Source organism: Oryctolagus cuniculus, chromosome 5 (genome assembly GCF_964237555.1).
Source record: "Oryctolagus cuniculus chromosome 5, mOryCun1.1, whole genome shotgun sequence".
NCBI lineage: Eukaryota > Metazoa > Chordata > Mammalia > Lagomorpha > Leporidae > Oryctolagus > Oryctolagus cuniculus.
Genome location: NC_091436.1, coordinates 46,430,424 through 46,451,033, shown reverse-complemented (window position 1 = coordinate 46,451,033; position 20,610 = coordinate 46,430,424). Strand labels below are relative to the sequence as shown.

The 20,610-nt window shown below is 36.1% G+C and overlaps 1 protein-coding gene across 1 annotated transcript in view; it reads right to left on the bottom strand.

Annotated features, from left to right (window-relative positions):
* TRDN (triadin) overlaps positions 1–20,610 on the bottom strand; it is a gene marked incomplete at its 5' end in the record, with an annotated part of 426,296 nt that overhangs the window by 394,031 nt on the left and 11,655 nt on the right.

Sequence of the window (20,610 nt, the reverse complement as noted above, 5' to 3'; positions counted from 1 at the left end):
CATTTTCATTCATATAAAATGTAATATTTTAATACATTTACTACCAATTACCAAAAAAATCACAGTACTACCATTTTTGTTAATCCTTTCCACAATTCAATGCTATTCTTTATTCTAAACGGGCATTGAGTCCCAAAGGACTTTTCGTAAGGTCGTTTTTTGGAGCACAAACGTATTTCCCATTCTAATTAAAGAATGTTACGAAGGTTGGTTATGGTCTCAGTATGCCTATCAAAATCTTTTTAATATTATGCAGCTGAATTGTTCTACAATTAAAATTTTAGAGACCTTCACACTTTTAAATATGTTTACATAGTCTCTAAATAAGGAGCAGGCAGGAGCAAGTTGTAATCATCTCAAGCCTGGGCTCATTCAGGAAGCCTTGAAGATAAGCCTCCAGAATGAGTTAAATGTCTGCATGCTGCCAGAGCACTGTTTTTGTACATTTATTCTAAACCTAGCACACTATATTGCAATCATCTGTTCATACTTCTGGATCTTTAAAAGATCCCTATATTTATATTTATATTTATATTTATATTTAGTGTTCTGCAAGGCAACTGACATTCAGTAAATATCGAATTTGTGGGGTGAAATGAATATTGAATGCTTTCTGGTGCTTTTAACATAGTAGAAGCTCCAGTATTATGCACTGAGTAGAGATGAACACCTTTGTGTCCTTTGTGTATCAGTTCCAGGGGTAAATTTGTATCTGACTCTATGTCACTAGATCATCACAGAACCTGGGCCTTGCTTACAGGAACAAATAGGATTTCTCGATCCCGCTAATCCCCTAGAGGACCTGCCAGTGGAACACCAGTGCATCCCAGGCTCTGCAATCAAATCTCCAAGAGGAGGGTATGAAGAAATGCGGTGTGCTCTTCTATGAGTGATATTTGATTTGGAAGTGGGGAGAGAAGGGATTTAGCTTTAGATAATGACAAATGAGCTAAATTATTCAACAAGAGAGTGAAGGGGTGGAGAGTCCCACCCATGGGATGAAGGAGAGGAACAGGTTGCTCTGCTATAGGAAGATGATACAGTTTGGGATATAACTTGGCTGCACAGAAGTGGTGATGACAGCTGTTTTCAAAGTTTCTGAGTCCTAAATTTTTGTACCAGTAGACACATAGGGATGAGAAAAAAATCCTGAGTTTGTGTTCAAATACATTAACAACTCTGGTTGCAGAAGGAGGAAAAAGAAGGCAAAGGGAGAAGAGCATTGATGGTTAAGATTCACAGATCATTTTAAGAACTGTTGGCACATATTCCTAAGTACAGGGTTAATTCTGTATCCCTTTTTTATGTTCCACTTTTAAGCTCTAGAGTATAGGATTCCGTCTTAGTTCAGCACAATTGTATCTATTGAGTAGTATTGTATGCATTCATGGTTGTTCATAAATTTTTAAAAAGATTAAAATAATTTATTATTTATATTATACTTATCTGTTGAATAACTGAACTCAACTGAAAAGTTCAGAGTATGAAAACACTTTTTTTTCAAAATAACAGAGGAGCAGGAGTTTGGCACAGCAGTTAAGTCACCATTTGGGTTGCCTGCAACCCGTATTGGAGTGTCTGCTTCAAGTATAACTACCATGCCTTCCATCCAGCTGCCTGCTAATACACACCCTGGGAAGCATCATTTCATGACTCCAGTACTTAGATCCCTGCCACCCATGTGGGAGAACAAACTGGGCTCTAGGCTCCTGGCTTCAGCCTGGCTCAACCTTGAATTTTGTGAGCATCAAAGGGAGTAAACCAGCATGTGGAAGATCTCTCATTTTTCTTCATCTCTCCCTCCCTCCCTCTCTCTCTAACACCTCTCTGATCTCTCTCTCCCTCCCTCTCTTTCTCTGCTTTTCAACAAAAGATGAAAATAAAATAGAAAATAAAAAGAAGTATATTTTGTTTCTATCTTATTCCTTATCTTTTCCTTCCTCCCTCCCGTAGAATTTGACATTTTATCTGTGTTGTTATAGAAGACTATACCAGGAAGGCTATTAGAAGTATTCCATAATCAAATATGAAGTGATAAATATTAGATACTAGCATATTAAATTTTGTGAAGATCTAAATATTTAAAATTTTATATTTCCTCAATGTACAGCAGAAACAGAATTTCTCGATTTGCAAATATTAACATATATTATTGCTGGCAATTAATGACTTCTAGTGGCTAGAATTTACCAACAACATGATGCTTTTATTGAAACAGGTAAAAGAATCTGATGTGCCATCATTGGGACCTTTTGCTCATCCTTTGCTATATGCCTATTTACAAGGGTTTCAGAAGAATAAAGTTAAGCCCTTTTTATACTTTGAAAAGCAGGTTTTATCAGGACACAAACCACATTTCTTCAATGCTAACTCAAGTGTAACAGAAAATTGAAAAAAATTTGGTCTGGGCTGGAGCTCCAGCTGCTCCAAATGCCTTATTTGTGCCAATTAGTAGGAAGTGTCCCTTCTAAGTCGTCAGAGTTGCTACGTCAAGGATCGGGGCTTCTTGCATACAGAACATGCTAGATTTTCACAATTTGTCACCTGTTGTCTAGGCATCTATACGTATTGTGTAACTGTAGGTTGGCAGACACACAAAGCCAATTCAAAAGAGTTTGTGTGTTTGTTAGGTGAACAATATTCTACATTTGTGCAATGCTTCAGAGTTTCTAATGCATTTCACACACATATCAACTGAATTTCCTGCAGAAGGCTGGTAGCTCATCTCTTTTTCATTTTAGAGGTGACTGATGTTCAGAGAGATGATGTGATAAGTACTTGGATCTCTGCTACCTTTGTGGGAGACCTGGATGGAGTTCTGAACTCCTAGCTGGCGAAGTCCAGTACCTGATGTTTTAGACATTTGGAGAGTGAACCAGTGGATGGAAGTGCTGGCTCTCTCTGTCTGTGTCTCACTTTCTGTTACTCTGTCTTTCAAATAAATAGATAAATATTAAAAAATAAATTTGAAATACTTTCAAGTCAGATGTTTGTTTTCTCAGAGGCTAAATTATAACAGATCAAGGAATTACTGAAATCCAAGCACAACATTAAAAATATTCATTTGGATTTTTTTTTCCTGCAGCATAGTTTTCTAAACTACTCAGCACATAGGAAATTAGGAAGGCATGATAGAAAAAAAAAGTGAGGAAGTAGGGCTGGTGCTGTAGTGTAGTGGGCTGTCTCTGCCTTCCATGCTGGAATCCCATATGGGTCCATATTGGTTCATGTCCTGGCTGCACATCTTCAGATCTAGCTCTCTGCTATGGCCTGGGAAAACGTTAAAAGATGGCCTAAGTGCTTGGGCCCCTGCACCCTTGTGGAAGACACAGAAGGGGCTCTGGCTCTGGATGAGCCAAGCTCCAGCCATTGAGGCCATCTGAGGAGTGAACCAGTGGATGGAAGGCCTTCCTTTCTGTCTCTCCCTCTCTCTGTCTGTAATTCTAGCTCTCAAACAAATAAATAAAACCTTTTAAAAAAGCATGCTTGTGTTTCCCTTCCAAGTTTTACTTTTCATGAAGTGTAAACACAATCAAAGCTAACATTATAGACACACAAGTGAAACTAGAAATGATGGGCTGATTTGTGGTATAGCAGGTAAATCTTCCACCTTCAGTGTCTGCATCCCATACTGGCATTGGTTCACATCCCCACGGCTCCACTTCCAATACAGCTTCCTGCTGATGAGACTGGGAAAGCAGCAGAGTGCTGCCCAAGTGCTTGGGCTCCTGCACCCATTGGAGAGACCTAGATGAAGCTTTTGGCTTTGGGCCTGGCCCAGCCCTGGCTGCTGTGGCAATTTGGGGAGTGAATCAGCAGATGGAGGATCCTCTCTCTCTCTCTCTCTCTCTCTGTGTGTGTGTGTGTGTCTCCCTTTCTGTAACTCTGCTTTTTAAACAAATAAATAAATCTTTTAAAAAGAAAGTAGAGTCAAACAATCTCATTTAATCTTATCTAAGAGGCTTTAAGAAAAACGTAAATACTTGATTTGTCTTTACAATTACACTCATTGCAAATTCTCTACTGACATCTTAGTTGGGCAGGGATGTGGTGTAGTGGGTAAAGCTGCTGCTGCCTGCAGCGCCAGCATCCAATATGTGCACCTGGGAAAGTAGTGGAAGATGGCCCAAGTCCTTGGTCATCTGCATCCATGTGGGAGATCCAGAAGTAGCTCCTGGCTCCTGGCTTCGGATTGGCATAGCTGTAGCAGTTGCTTACATCTGGGGAGTGAACCAACGTATGGAAGACCTCTCTCTCTCTACCTCTGCCTCTCTGTAACTCTGCCTTTCAAATAAATAAATAAATAAATATTTTTTAAAAAGAAATATTAATCCTATAAATCATGTTCAGGATTATTTCACTTCCTTCTAAAGTTTTCTTCTTTTCACAAAGCTTGATTTTTTTTCTCTTTTGAGGTCTAGGAAGGTTTTTAAGCCATTGAACTTTGACGCACTTTGTTATTTTACCCTATAGCTTAACATTGTAATATACAATCACGTCACTCATTTATTCTTCTATTTATTCAACTATCACCCCAAAATTCATGCATGTGTTCATTGTCTGCTGAATCTTTCTATGTTGCTGGTATTGTTCTGTCTTTTACAAATGAAAAAGATGGACTCTTCTCCCCTAATTTTTTAAACTATGAGTTTTTTTTTTTTTATTCTAACCTTACTGCAATTATCTATCTTCTACAAATCTTGAATCCTTTGTTGAGGTGATTGGAAACTCCCTTGTATGTCTGCTTTGCCACACTTTTTAAAAATTTAAATTTTTTCAGAAAACCTTATCTTAAATCATATCAGATGCATTAGTATTATCATTTCAGGTATATTTGGTATTCTACTTTTCCAAATGTATCAGTTACAATAATATATACAACCCACTGATATTTTACTGTATTTTATTAAATAAAATGGGATTTGAGGTAATACTGTTGCCAAGCCAGTAACATCACACTTTCTAAAATGAATAGATGAATTATCAAATTTTGCAAAAATAAAGTCAATCATTGGATTGCAGTCATAATTTTGTCTTTTCATTCATTTGATAAATGTATCACGAGCATCAGTCCTGACAGTGCTGAGATAAAACTAAGACAAGATCTGAAGCTGCTTTTGATGGTTTTGGAGACTGTTGAGAAAGAAAGGCAAGCTAACTGTAACCACAGCATTGTTAACTGTGTGACAGTGTAACACAGGCCATTGTGGGAAAATCATGTAAGAACAACCAAGCCAAGCAAAAAACACATGTAAAAGCTCAGAGGATGAAAGAAGGCTATATTTAAGAGATTCCAGGTCTATTCATATGACTGGGGAGGAGGCACTTACAGCAAAATGGAGAGAAAAAGAGAATATAGAGATAGGTATACAGAAAATACATGTACAATATCTGGGAGTGTTGAAATGATGAGATTGGACTCAAATAACATGGAAAGCCAGATTTAACTTGTATGCAGAAGAATCTTGATCATATTTGAATTTGGGAATATTTGTTAAATCAGCAGAGTACAGGAGTTGGGACAAGATTCAGAAACTAAATTATAGTTTTTTTCTGAAATTTTTGCAGGTATCCATGATAAGAGATTGAACTCCAGAGATAGCATGAGTACTGGAGAGAGATAGAATACAAGAATATTCAGGCAATAGTATGTGCAGAAATTGAATGATTTAATGATTAGAGGGTGTGTAAGTGTTTGTGTGTGTGTGTGTATGTGTGCATGTTGGAGGAGTAATGAAATGATGATTAGAGGGTGGGGAAGGAGAATGACTTGATGATTAGAATTGTAAATCTAGAATATAAAACAACATATAGATGTTGGTTTCACTCAGAAAGCAGAAAGTTAAGGAAACAAAGTAGGCTTTCTGGGGAAAGCAATGAGACAATAGACATTAGAGTAGTTGGGTACTTATTTGGGTAAAATAACAGTACATCTTAGTTGTGAATATTTGATAGTTATTGATAAACACCCCAAACATTTACATTACCACAAATATACCTAATTGACAGGGTGCCCAAGGAAATATGCTTCATCTATCTTTCTTTTCTGGATTCAGGAAGATATATTTATTTATAAAGTAAGTTTTTAACGTGATTGTGACTCTTATAACAAAGTAGCCAGGTGATATGTTTCTAATCTCATTTCATTCCAAATGAATCTCTGAAAAAAAAAATAAAGATATTAACTGACTTCCATAGTGGCTTTATCAGTTTGCATTCCTACCAACAGTGGGTTAGTATCCCTTTTTCCCCAAATCCTCGCCAGCATCTGTTGTTGGTAGATTTCTGTATATGAGCCATTCTAACCGGGGTAAGGTGAAACCTCATTGTGGTTTTGATTTACATTTCCCTGATGGGAAATAAATAAATAAATAAAATAAATACATAAAATAAGACCAGTGTCTGCAAATAATAATTGATAGAATTAAAAAGGAGAGAACGATCCTACATGGGAAGCAGGATACACAGCAGACTCATAGAATGGCAAATGCCCTAAAGAGTACTCTGGCCTCAGAATCAGCCCTTAAGGCATTCGGATCTGGCTGAAAAGCCCATGAGAGCAGGCATGGAAAGCCAAGAAACTCTGCAAAAAAAAAAAAAAAAATGACCTAAATGAAAGATCTCTGTGAGTGAGATCCCAGTAGAAAGAACGGGCCATCAAGAAGGAGGTACCTTTCTCTGGAGGGAGGAGAGAACTTCCACTTTGATTATGACCTTGTCTAAATAAGGTCAGAGTTTGTGAACTCTAGAGGCTTCCATAGCCTTGGTAACTCATGACAAGAGCCTAGGGTGATTACTAATGTCATAAACAAGAGTGTCAATTTGTTAAATCAACAACAGGAGTCACTGTGCACTCACTCCCCATGTAGAATCTCTGTCCTTACTGTGTTGTACTATGCGAATTAACGATAAAACCACTACCCAAACAGTAATCTATATTTTGTGTGTCTTTGTAGGTGCAGTCTGTTGAAATCTTTACTTAGTATATACTAAATTGATCTTCTGTATATAAAGAAATTGAAAATGAATCTTGATGAAGAATGGGATGGGAGAGGGGTTGGGAGATGGGATGGTTGTGGGTGGGAGGGAGGTTATGGGAGGAAAAGCCGCTATAATTCAAAAGTTGTACTTTGGAAATTTATATTTATTAAATGAAAGTTTAAAAAGATATTAATAAATATTCCATCAAATCTACACAATTTATGCATGGACACTCCGGATGAAGTAAATTCAAAATATTAGGGAGAAATAAGCTGATATTTAGAAATGAACATGAAATAATTAACATAAAATATCAGATATAAAACACTATTAATGTAAATCAAGACTAATAGAAAAAAATTACATACATGAACAGATAATGCTTATAAATTTAGGTCATAATTAAATTAACTTTTATCCCACAGTAAATTTTAAACCTCCTATTTTATTTTTATTGATTAATGTTTTTGAGCAAAAATTTCAATTTTAAATTTCAATGGCATGGGTAATAAAATTGTGAAACTGTGAAAGAGAAAGGATGGGCCCCTGCACCCACATGGGAAGACCTCAAAGAATCTCCTGGTTCCTGGCTTCTGATCAGTGCAGCTCCAGCCATTTTAGCCAGTTGGGGCGTGATCCAGCAGATGGAAGACCTCTCTCTGCCTCACCTTCTCTCTTTACTGTGTAACTGACTTTCAAATAGATAAATAAATCTTTAAACAAATGAAAATAATAATAATTTAAGCAAAAGTTTTATTGTTTCAAGTATCATATTTATCATAACCTGAAATTTTTAATATTATAACCCCTCCATGCATGCTCATAAATTTTATGTATCTGCATATAATAAATGCATTTTATCAAATACTGATTTTTGCTGAATATTTTTCTTTGTTTTTGTTGTGCTATTTATTTTGTTTAGGATAGAATTTATTGTATAATAGATTTATTTACCTTTTAAAAATAGATTTTAGATTTTCGGTCTTAGGAAGTTTGTCATCACTAGGCTTTACAAATTGCTTTTAGTTTCTAGTAAGAATTTTATTGTTTTGTTTTATTTTTAATCATCTGGAATTTACTCTCATACATAGTAGAAAGACAAGATTCTTTGATTTTTCTTCTGGCTGTATAATCATGAGCATGATTGTTTATTAAATAACACATTTATCTGAATTAAAACATTCCCTGTATTACATGTTAAGCTATAATATCATCTGAAGAATTGTAGTTAATTATGTAAACCAGCTTTGAAAGAGTCCATCTTCATTTAGATCATAACTATAAATGTATATAAATTATGAATAAATATAGTAGTTATGTTTTAATAAATAATAAATATCCAAAGCTATATTAAATATAAATGCTTACCTTTTTCATGCAAAAACATCTTTATCAATATTGGTCCATGCACCTCACACTGGCAAACAATAGACTGAGTACTAATACCCACACAAAGGTTGGCAGCAACAATTTAGCTAGTTTTTTTTTTTTTTTAAATTGGGGCCGGCGCCATGGCTCACTTGGTTAATCCTCCGCCTGCAGCGCCGGCACCCCATATAGGCACCAGTTCTAGTCCCAGTTGCTCCTCTTCCAGTCCAGCTCTCTGCTGTGGCCCAGGAGGGGAGTGGAGGATGGCCCAGGTCCTTGGGCCCTGAACCCACATTGGAGACCAGGAGGAAGCACCTGGCTGCTGGCTTCAGATCAGCACAGCGCCAACCGTAGCGACCATTTGGGGAGTGAACCAACAGAAGGAAGACCTTTGTCTCTGTCTTTCTCTCTCACTGTCTATAACTCTATCCCGAATCAATATTTATTTATTTGAAAGTCAGAGTTACACAGAGAAGGAGAAGCAGAGAGAGAGAGAGAGAGAGAGAGAGGTCTTCCATCTGCTGGTTCACTCCCCAGTTGGCCACAATGTTGTGTTTCTGACTCTTTGTCCATTGAAATTATATTCAATATTCTATTCTTACAGAGCAATTGAAAAATATTGCAAAGCTTTCTGAAACAGTTACAAGTGGTTCTTAAAAAGAAACAATTCAATTACAGTATTACTGGATTATGTTTTTAATTAGGGATTACTTTATTGATTCATTTTCATAAGTTATTTATTAGTGAATTTCTACAACTATTTTAAGTTACGTATTGTTGAACATTTTAATTCTGTTCATTTGGAAATCTGAAAGTAAATGTGGTACAGAGCATGAACTAGACTTATCAAAGAAGCATCTATGCTGCTTGAATTGAAACTACCTCTGGTTGCTGAAAGCTATAATAGTTTCTAATACTGACGCACGCCTCTGGAGAAACTCAGAAGGATTTCAAAATAGATTCTGAAACAGTGACCATGAGCTTTATATACAAAGTACATTAATTTTTAAGCTTATTTAGTCTTTTTTTCTTTTTGTTAAGATTTATTTATTTGAAAATCAGAGTTACACAGAAGAGAAAAAGAGGCAGAAAGAGGTCTTTCATCTGCTGGTTCACTTCGCAGATGGCCGCTAGAAGCCAGGAGCTTCTTCCAGACCCACATGGGTACAGGGGCCCAAGGACTTTGGCCATCTTCCACTGCCTTCCCAGGCCATAGCAGAGAGCTGCATCGGAAGTGGAGTAGGCGGGACTTGTACCAGCACTCACATAGGATGCCGGCACTGCAAGAGGCGGCTTTACCCGCTATGCTGCTGCACTGGTCCCCAAGCTTATTTAGTCTTTACAAGTGTAGAACGTGTTTCCAGCTCATGCCCCTCTGCTATGACAAAGATATTTCCTACAAAGCTTGAACTCTGTCCACACATGTTTGCATATTCCTTTTGTTAGGTTCAGCAGGATTTTTTCAATAATAAGATGCAGAAACAAGTCCATTTATTGATGATGTTGCCTTGCTGATATTATAAGGTCTGATTTTTAACTGTTAATAATTATAAATTTATTTTTCACTGTTTATAACTCTGTCAAATAAATAAAAAATAAAAATATTGCTGTGTAACCATCTTAAATACATTTAAAAAAAAAGAAATTACATTTTCCACTGGATGAAAAGAGGGAGAGGGTGGATAGACAGAGGTAGAGATAGATAAGATATATAGAGAGATAGAGATAGAGATAGAGAAAGAGATAGAGATAGAGAGATAGAATTGAGGATGAGAATTGCATACCATGCATATATATTGCATATGTGTATGCCAAGTGCTTTACATCTATTGTATCACTTAATACTCAGTATGGCCTATGGAATAATTAGAGTTATTAATCCTGCTTCACGGATGAGAGAACTGAAGTAAAGAGGCTAAGCAATTGTTCAAGATTACACAACTTGTGAAAGAGACAATAAGGTAAAATAAATGCAGAATCATTCAGCAGCAGAAAAGAAAACTCTGCAATAAGTGGTCCTATAGTACAGACTCAACAGATAACATTTGAATTCAGACAACATGTGGTAAATTTGTTTCTCTACATTTGCTAAATTGGTCATTCTGGGTAAATAATTCATGTTCTATATACTTTAGTGTACTTATTTTTACATCCAGTTATTAAAATGGTCTTCAAAGTCAGCAACAATAATTTAATGAAAGAATATTTGGCAAACGCCTGTAATACTATCTGGTTCCCAGTATGTTCTTACCAAGTGTTAATCATCCCAATGACAATTTTACTTTAAGTTCCTAAATGATTTCATAAAGGTTATGTTTATCATAACTATCTTTAATGAAAAAAATGACCTAATCAATGATAATTTAAAGCAGCCAAGAGAGAATATGAATCTTATTTCTTAATAAATTCCTTAAAAAGTAGGAATCTCAGGAAATTTCAATACAAAATTAATCATAGTATCACTCAGGGATAGTCTTATTATTTTTGCTAAAAATAAATTACCATATGTATGAAAAGAAATTAATATGAATAATATGATTAAAATAAAAGTGATGGAAATTATGGCTAACTTTCTTAGTGTTTATGCTTTCCTAACTTTGTGCCTCAAACATACATTGTTTTTTTATTTAAAAAAAATTACCTTGATAATCTCATATAAACTTATTGATGAGCACTTGAATCATTTATTCCACTAGAATATTAAGAAAAATTTGATAAAACATAGATGAAGCATAATTAGGAAATTAATCATTTCCCTTTTTGTTTTTCTCCCTCTTGACTTATATCATTTTCTTAAAATTTCACTATGTATTTCCTCCTAAGTGGAAGCATTTCCAGAGATCCTCCCACTTTGATCCTTAAACCAGGGTATGCATGGACTGGTATACAATATATGTACAACTATGGTGTGTGTTCATAAATCCTAATTATTATAACTGAAATTTATGTCTATTCCTCTCACTAGTCTTAATCCTTACCACATTCCACTATATCTATTGCAAATAGAGGCCCTATGTATATGAGTATCTAATAAATGAATGAAATATAAGAAACTTTTCATATGATTAGATCTAAATCCATATTGGAAATTCTGAAATAAATTTTTTCACTAAAATTGCAATTGGAGAAAAGAGTTTTTATATTAGTTCAAAGTTTTAAGTTTTACATGTCCATTAACTTTAAAAAAGCAATAAAATAGAATGATTCCTTTCATATAATCATTATTAGGGGTGTTCAAATACATAGTGAAGTTCAGCAGTAAATTGCGGGACATTAAAAATCTTAGAAAAGAATGAAAATGAATTCAGCAAAGAACAACACAGAAAAGTCATATCAGGTGCCATTCAATGTGAATTTACTTTTGTTCCTTACCACAAGTCTCAGCATCAAACCAGTGCCCCCTGAGTTGCTTGCTACACTTAGCATCATTTCTATGGTCTAGAGAGAGCTTAGAGCCCTTGATAGCTCTTGTTCCATATGCCTTGTTTGTCTGACTTCATACATTTTTTTTTAAAAAGCAATATGGGTACACAAAGCTGAGATTTATTTGGGAAGCACAGCAGAGTGAAGGCTGGTATTCCTTCTGATTGATTTGTTGGGTTGCCTTTGCCTTACCTGTTAATACATTCTGAAATATCACATCTACACATTTTGAGTACACTATTATTTGAAAAAGATAAGAAGTTAATATGACTAAAAGTCTTAAAATAATGCAGAGACACATTTTTCTTGTTTCTTTCAACTTAAATAAAAAACTGAAAATGATTTAAGATTGGTGTTCTAGAAGACAAAGGATCACTGTAAAGAGACTGATGACCTGCTTGTTTCAAGTTCAAAAATAGAAGAGGAAATAGTGTTAAATCTTAACAGGAGAGACTAAGGTGAGGACATCTTGACATAAGTATAGTTAAACACAAATAACTTTGTAAGGAAAGTGTTGAAGTACACTTGTATAGATATACTTAACTGTACAATTGATAACTTGTTTTCTGTGACATTTCTTACATTGTAAGTATGCCACTGTTTAGGTACTAGAGAAAGACTGAAAGTAGTTTACATGAATAAAATTTTATACCATGAATAACTCTTGTATTTTAAATTTTAACATCAAATGATTGAAATGGCCTTAAACCCAACTCTGTATTCCTGCATTTCCACATATTCTATTTTCATATTTATTCCTCATTATAAAAATAAAATCAGTAAAAACATATAGTATGAAGATAAAAGTTAGATGATTAAATACCAAGGGAAATTGATTCATTTGGTGAAAACAACCTAAAATAAAGTTGAAGGCAGATGCATCATCCTTCACTTGCCAATGCATTGGAAAATGTCATGCATTGAACAAATGTGAGGGTCATGGTGTGCTAACACACACTATAAAAAAAACTCATGATGTGGGAATGATGCCAGAGTTTCCATGAGCAAAATTCAAATCTATTACAGTATCAGGAAACATTTTTAGTTCTGACTGAAATGAATTTACAGGTTTGGTAGCAGTTTAATGAATAAAGGCCTTATATATGTATTTGCAGATCTTTAATTTTTGATTACATGGAATTCAAAGAATATCATCATCACCTTTACAGAAGAAAAAAATGAAAGTAATCTTTTATAACATTAATCAATTAAATGCCATCAATATTACAGAAAAATCAATTATTCTGCTAAATAAATTTAATTTTTCAGAGTTTGGTTGACACTTTTTTGTGTGTATTGATTTATGTGAAAGACACTGCAATTGAGAGAGAGGGATATAGAGAGGAGGAGAGAGAGGGGTCTTTCATCTGCTGGATCATTCCTCAGATGCCAGTAATTCAATGCATGTTTCCCATGTAGGTGGCAGGGATCCTAGTAGTTGGGCCATTATCTCCTGCCTCCCAGGTCTATTAGCAAGAAGATGGATTGGACTGGATTGGAACTGGAGAGAAAGGAGGACTTGATCTCATTGATCTTAGCTATTCCCATATGGGATAGAAGCCTCCCATGTGACAATTTCATCCTCTGCACCACTACATTTGCCCCATAAACATTTTTTAAGTGAAGCATTTGGGCAGCTAATAGCTCGTTATAGAGAGGCATGTCCAGGTATTAAGTATCAAACCTGACATAAAACATTTAGTTGCAGTCAACAAATATAAATGGATAATTTTAAGTGTTAAAATGCATCAGAATAAAATTGCTTATACTTTTTAATCCCTTTTATAACTTTGAGCTGTCAAAAAGAACAATGAAATTCTCCGTAAAGGATGAAAGATTTTTTAATTTAATATTTGACAAAATTAAAACCATTTGATACTATATACATATAATAAATAGGAGCTGATTGGCACACAAGTAATCCAGTTCTGTGAACATTTCTTCTTAAAAAGGATCCTACACATTTTTTCAAAAATCAAATAAAAATAACACACAAAAAAATGTTCCTCCTTCTGGTTCACACTCTCAGAATAACCACTGACTTATTCATTTCTGTTGAAAAGCCAGAGACTGAAATCAAACACAGTTGCCCCAATCACCCTTTAAAATGCTCTAAGATCTTCTGCCTTGAAAAGCTATCAATGCGTGGTCCAAGGACCGGCAGTCTCTTACTGTGGCCATGCCAGGAATGCATATTCTTAGGCTCCACTCCCAAACTAGTGATTGAGAATCTTTCCTTTAACAAGATCACCAAGTGAGTCATCCCCACATGAAAGTTTCAGAGGTTGGTCTAAGTACATATAAATCACTTCCTGCCTCAGACTCCCCAGCATTCAAAGACACAAGAATGCTGCTGACAAGACTCTGTTTTTGTGGTTTTAGTTTTTGATTTTCAACTCACTTTAATTCATACTTTTAATATTAATTCAAAGGCATGCGAAATATAATTTAGAAAATGAGACATACTTGCAAAATTAGTCTAGAATAAAACTATCACTATTACCTATGATTTTAAGCTACTATCACATTTAAAAAATATTTTAATTATTTTCCCCATTATGCTTCCCAAGGAATATCTCTTTAGAGAAATGTTATCATTTTTTGCAGTATGGCCAAATATTTTTTTAAAGATTTTTATTTATTTATTTGACAGGCAGAGTCACAGACAGTGAGAAAGAGAGACAGAGAAAGAGGTCTTCCTTCCATTGGTTCACTCCCCAAATGGCAGCAACGGCTGGAGCTGTGCTGGTCCGAAGCCAGGAGCCAGGTGCCTCTTTCTGGTCTCCCATGTGGGTGCAGGGGCCCAAGCACTTGGGCCATCCTCCACTGCTTTCCCAGGCCACAGCAGAGAGCTGGACTGGAAGAGGAGCAACCGGGACTAGAACCGGTGCCCATATGGGATCCCGGCGCTGCAGGTGGAGGATTAACCTAGTGAGCCACAGCGCTGGCCCTGGCCAAATATATTTTTAAAATAAATCTTAAAAATGCAAACATTTGATGTGTTTTCTTAGTGTTTCATGTACAGGATCTGATATATGTTAATTTAGTATTTAATAAAATAAAAACCTTAATTTCACCTTTTATTCCATGCAACACAAATCAACCATTTATCCATTTCATACATATTCATGTGTATTTATACTGTGTGAATGCTATAGAAACATGACATGTGGAACTCATCACTTACAAATCTGTTGTGTTGTTGCAGTTTTCTTTCCTCTCTGAATTTTCCTTTGAATAATCATCAACAAAAGTATGTCTACTTGCATTCTGCCTTTTAATGAACACCCAGTGTTTTCAGGTAGGACTAAGGCAACTTTGCTTCTCTGTAAACCTATTTATTTAGCTCCAAGCTTTTCTTTTCTTTTATGATTTTAACAATTTTAATTAGTCACCTTTGTTAGATTTTCTTCCTGATCTCACCCTCTGATCATCATTTTTTTCTCTAATTGGTCTTATTTGGAAGATTATTTAAGCACAAAGACTGTGTCAGATGTTAAACTTCATGTAAGGTCACTTTAGAAGTCCTAGACAAAAGAATGTTTTGGGTTCTGAACATAAAAGAGACACATATTTATTTTACTCTGAATAACAAACACTGATCACACATCTTTCTCCTACCTCAAACAGATCATGTTTAGCTGACATGACTGTGGGTTCCATGACATTAATCTCTGACCTGATTTTTTTTAACTGCAGCAGTGTCAGCTTTCTATTAATAGGCTCTTATCCAGCAAAAATTGTACATAGTTTCCTGGTGTGTGCAAGCCTGGGAAGGTGAACGGTACCCACTCCAAAGAAAGGCAACATATCCTGGTCTAAGAACTAGAGGAGTCTTTCAAAGGTGTTCCATCTATTATCTTCTAGACAGTGTGGGTAATATGTATAATATATTACATGCAGAGAGTTGTTTAGAGAGTGCTTTGAAACTGAATAAAGACAAGTTAATTATAGAGACGTTAAAGAGCAAATCTTTCCTAAGATTTCAAATATCCATTTGTGAAAAAGTAAATAGTGACTAACTACACTGATTAGAAGGGGGAAAATCTTTCTTACTAGGAAAGTACTTTTTAGAAAGAAAGTCAGCAGACATTGGTACAGAAACAATAACCTAGTTAATCTTGAAATTGTTACTAGTTATAAAAACGATGGGCTCTGGACGTTTAGAGAGATTTTGATCTCAGATTTATTATTTTACAAAATGAGTAAAGCCAGTAGACAAGTGTTGCACCCTGTCATTAACATGTGGAACTAAAAACAACTGACCTCATAGACACAGAGGGGAAACTGATAGTTATAGAAATTGGGAGTGAAGATGTAAAACAGAAAAACAGGAGGAATTCATTTTTCAGTTTTTAAAATCTGCTGTAAAATCTATTGTAAAAATACTCTATAATTCACTACATGTAGTTGATTAACTACATTCATGTAGTGAATTATAGAGTATTATACAAAAATACTCTATAATTATCTACACGTAGTTAATTAACTACATTCATGTAGTGAATTATAGAGTATTATACAAAAATACTCTATAATTATCTACATGTAGTTAATTAACTACATTCATGTAGTGAATTATAGAGTATTATACATTTAAGAATTGATAATAGAGTAAATTTCAAATATTTTCACCAAAAATATGAAATACTTGTGTTGATGAAAATGTTGAATAGCTTGATCTAATTATCCTGCATTGTATTAATAAAGTATATCATATACTGTAAATATATAGACTTACAAATGGTGAAAACATAAATAAAATTTTAAATGACACATGTTATGGCATAATTGGTTAAGCCGCTGCCTACAACACTGGCATTCTATACAGGTGCTAGTTTCCTGTCTTAGTAGCTCAACTTCCAATCCAGCTACCTGCCAATGGCCTGGGAAAAGCAGAGGAAGATGATTTGAGTATTTGCACTCCTGTCACCCATGCATAAGACACAAATGAAGCTCCTATCTCCTGGTTTCGCCCTGGCTAAGCCCTGGCCATTGCAGCCACGAGCAGATGGAAAATCTATGTCTCTCTCTGCCTCTCCTGCTCTCTCTGTAACTATTTCAACATAAATAAATAAATATAGTCCACAACCATGGCATCTTTCAAGGTAGCATACCAAAAAAGTGCAGACTCACATTAGCAAAATCTCCAGGTGAGGTGATCCTGTGAATTAAGAATCTAATTAGTAAATCTACTGCCAGAAGAAACTATAAGAATTTCTTCTTACTCCTCCTCCGCCACCAATTCTTGTTCTTTGTTCTTTCTGTAAAGATTTGTCTAAAAATTAATATAGTAAGTGAATATGCTATATTTTATTATAATAATAAACACTGTCTAAATATTCTTGCACAAAAAATGAGGGTGGATAAATAAACGATAGAGTTGGAGAAATATAGTAATTATACAATTGCCTAACCTCATGTTGAATCTGGCTGAAACAACTGCACACTGATTGAATTACCGGGCACTATAGTATTGTGGATTTAATCTGATATTACTGTGAAGCTGGAATAGAGGTCAGGTGATTACATAGATGCTCATATATCAGTTATCCATTGCTGCATAACACAACATTCCAAAATTTAGTGCCTTAAGACATTAAAAACTACAGGCACTTACTTTACTCTGAACTACTGTTATCATTTATTGTGCTGAGAACTTTGTAATTTGATTACATTAACCAAGTGTGTCTTGCCCCTGTTTCATGAGTTTTATTACAGTGAGTCAACTGGGGATGGGAAGATCCATATTCAAGGTAACTCATTCACATGGCTGGAAAGTTGGTGTTGGATGTTGGCTGGAAGCTGAGCTGGGATAAGGGACAAAGTATGGTTCTTCTCATCATGGGTCTCTCTGCCTCCCTATACCTCCCACCCCCAGGTTACTTAATCCTTTTCACAGCATGGTGCTTGGAAGAGACATGAAAATAGTCTTTTATTATTCCTAATTCTACACTGTCAATTTTATTTTAAGGTTGCTTCCTATAGTGTCTCAGAAAGAGGTCACTGTTTTAAAGCATTACTCTTTTTTTTTTTTGGACAGGCAGAGTGGACAGTGAGAGAGAGAGAAACAGAGAGAAAGGTCTTCCTTTGCTGTTGGTTCACCCTCCATCCAATGGCCGCCACGGCTGACATGCTGCGGCCAGCACACCGTGCTGATCTGAAGGCAGGAGCCAGGTGCTTCTCCTGGTCTCCCATGGGGTGCAGGACCCAAGCACTTGGGCCATCCTCCACTGCACTCCTGGGCCACAGCAGAGAGTTGGCCTGGAAGAGGGGCAACCGGAACAGAATCTGGAACCCCGACTGGGACTAGAACCCCGTGTGCTGGCGCCGCAAGGCAGAGGATTAGCCTATTGAGCCGCGGCGCAGGCCTAGAGCATTACTTCTTTATCTCTGAGAAATCTCAATATTCCCTTCATTCTGCCCATGCCTCTCCAAACACACATTTGATATATTTCAGAGGACTAGGACCAGTAAAAACTAACTGGGGCATTTCTGCTAGATAGTCATGAAGTCATCCTTTCTCCATGATATGATGATTGAAGACAGAGTATGTAATTTGACTGAGCAAGGTGTCTTCTTCACACTGAATGCAACTTTGTATACAGAACAAAGAAGAATATAACATCATGAAAAATACACATTTATAATAGAACCATAGGGCATAAAACTAAATGTAAGAAAAATGGCTATAGCAATACTTTCCACAATAGTGAAGAATTGAAAGAAAAACTCCGTGGGGACCAGGGCCATGGCACAGTAGTTTAATCCTCTACCTGTGGTGTTGGCATACCATATGGACACCGGTTCTAGTCCCGGCTGCTCCTCTTCTGATCCAGCTCTCTGCTGTGGCCTTGGAAAGCAGTATAAGATGGCCCAAGTGCTTGGTCCTTGCACCTGCATGGGAGACTGGGAAGAAGCTCCTGGCTCCTGGCTTTGGAATGGCGAAGCACCAGCCGTTGAGGCCATCTGGGGAGTGAACCAACGGAAGGAAGACATTTCTCTCTGTCTTTCCCTCTCTCTGTCTGTAACTTTACCTCTCAAATAAATAAAATAAAATCTTAAAAAAATACTTTAAAAAAGAAAGAAAAACTCCAATGAATAGTCAAATTGTGACTTTCAAAATGGAACACTGTATAGCAAGAAGAATAACAACCTATAGATACAACAGCAAAGAGGGCTCTTACATGTAGAGTATTGAATTAACACAGCAGCAAGATAGAAAAATGCATCTTGTGTGGTTCCATTCATATAAAGTACAAACTTGATTGCAACAACCCATATCACTAATAGATATAAACTCATAAAACTAGATCACAGCAAAAGTGTTGTTATGAAAAAACTTGGAATTGTTTCCTGGATGGGAAGATTTGGAGCAAGAGGAGCGCTGATTTAAAAGTGACATCAGGGATTGTCATTGTGGCTAGATGCCTGCAATGTGAGCTTCCCATATGGGTGCTGGTTCCTGTCCCAGCTGCTCCTCTTCTGATTCAACTCCCTATTAATGGCCTGGGAAAAGCAGCAGGAAATGATTCAAATGATTGGGCCCATGCCACAAACATGGGCACATGGATGACCTTGATGAAGTTCTGGGTTCCTGGATTCGTTCTTCCCCAGCTTGGCCACTGCGGCCATCTGGGGAGTGAACCATGGGATGAAAGATTCTCTCTCTCTCTCTCTCTCTCCTCTCTCTCTCTCTCTCTCTCTCTCCTCTCTCTCTCTCTCTGTCTCTCCATCTCTCTTTGTAACTCTGACTTTCAAATGAATAAATAAATACATTTTTTTAAAAAGAGGTGCTGGTGTTATAGGTTAGCAGGTGAAGCCACAGCTGCAACACCAGCATCCCTTAGGGGTGCCCATTTGTGTCCCAGCTGCTCCCTGCTACAGGCCTAAGAAAAGCAGCAGAAGATAGCCCAAGTGCTTGGGCCCCTGCCACCCGTATGGAAGACCTGGATAAGCTCTTGGCTCCTGACTTCCTTCTGGCCCAGCCCAGCCCCAGCCAACACAGCTATTTAAGGAGTGAACCAGAGAATGGAAAATCTCTTTCTCTCTGTCTCTCAAAATAACTAAATATATCATTCAACTCTGACTTTCAAAATAAATAAATAAATCTTTAAAAAAATAGAAAAGTGACATCAAATTGAGAGTGTCTGGGTGAATGGACACACAGTGGGTGTTTCAGGTACTAGAAACTATTTCTTGATCTCAATTACTACCTAACAAATGATATATAAGATATATGATTCATTCACTTTTCATGCTCTGAATTTTGTGCACAAAAATAATTTTATAGGAAAAATAAAAATTTTATAAAAACTGATGAACTATGATTTTTGTTTTAACTAAACTAATATGGTTAGTCTCCTACAAACCAAATGGGACAACAATTTGTCAATAATCACCACAATTTTCTAATTATTTTTGTGCTTTTGGATAAAATTATTACACATTTTGCGTATTCTCTCAACTTTGAGTGTGTATATTGATTTGAAAACATGTGTGTCACTGTAGTAGCATTACAAAGGATTGAGGAAACACTGGAGTTACTTTAAGCAGGAGTGGAGTTCAACATGTCACAATATAGCGTAACTATCAAGTAAAGAAATTCAATCCACCCTCAAGTTTGCTATTTAGCTTCTGTAAAACTATATCAAGCAATTTTGCAAAGTATTGTCTTTCAGTTTACCCATAAGAGTTGCTTCTACCTGTGACTCTCCTCAAATTATACTATTACCTCTCAACTCATTTGCTCAAGGGCACAGGAAATGTCTTCACCTTTCACTGATTTTTCCTCAGGGGGGAAGCGTGCCATTCCCATTAGCCTGTGAATCTCTTTGC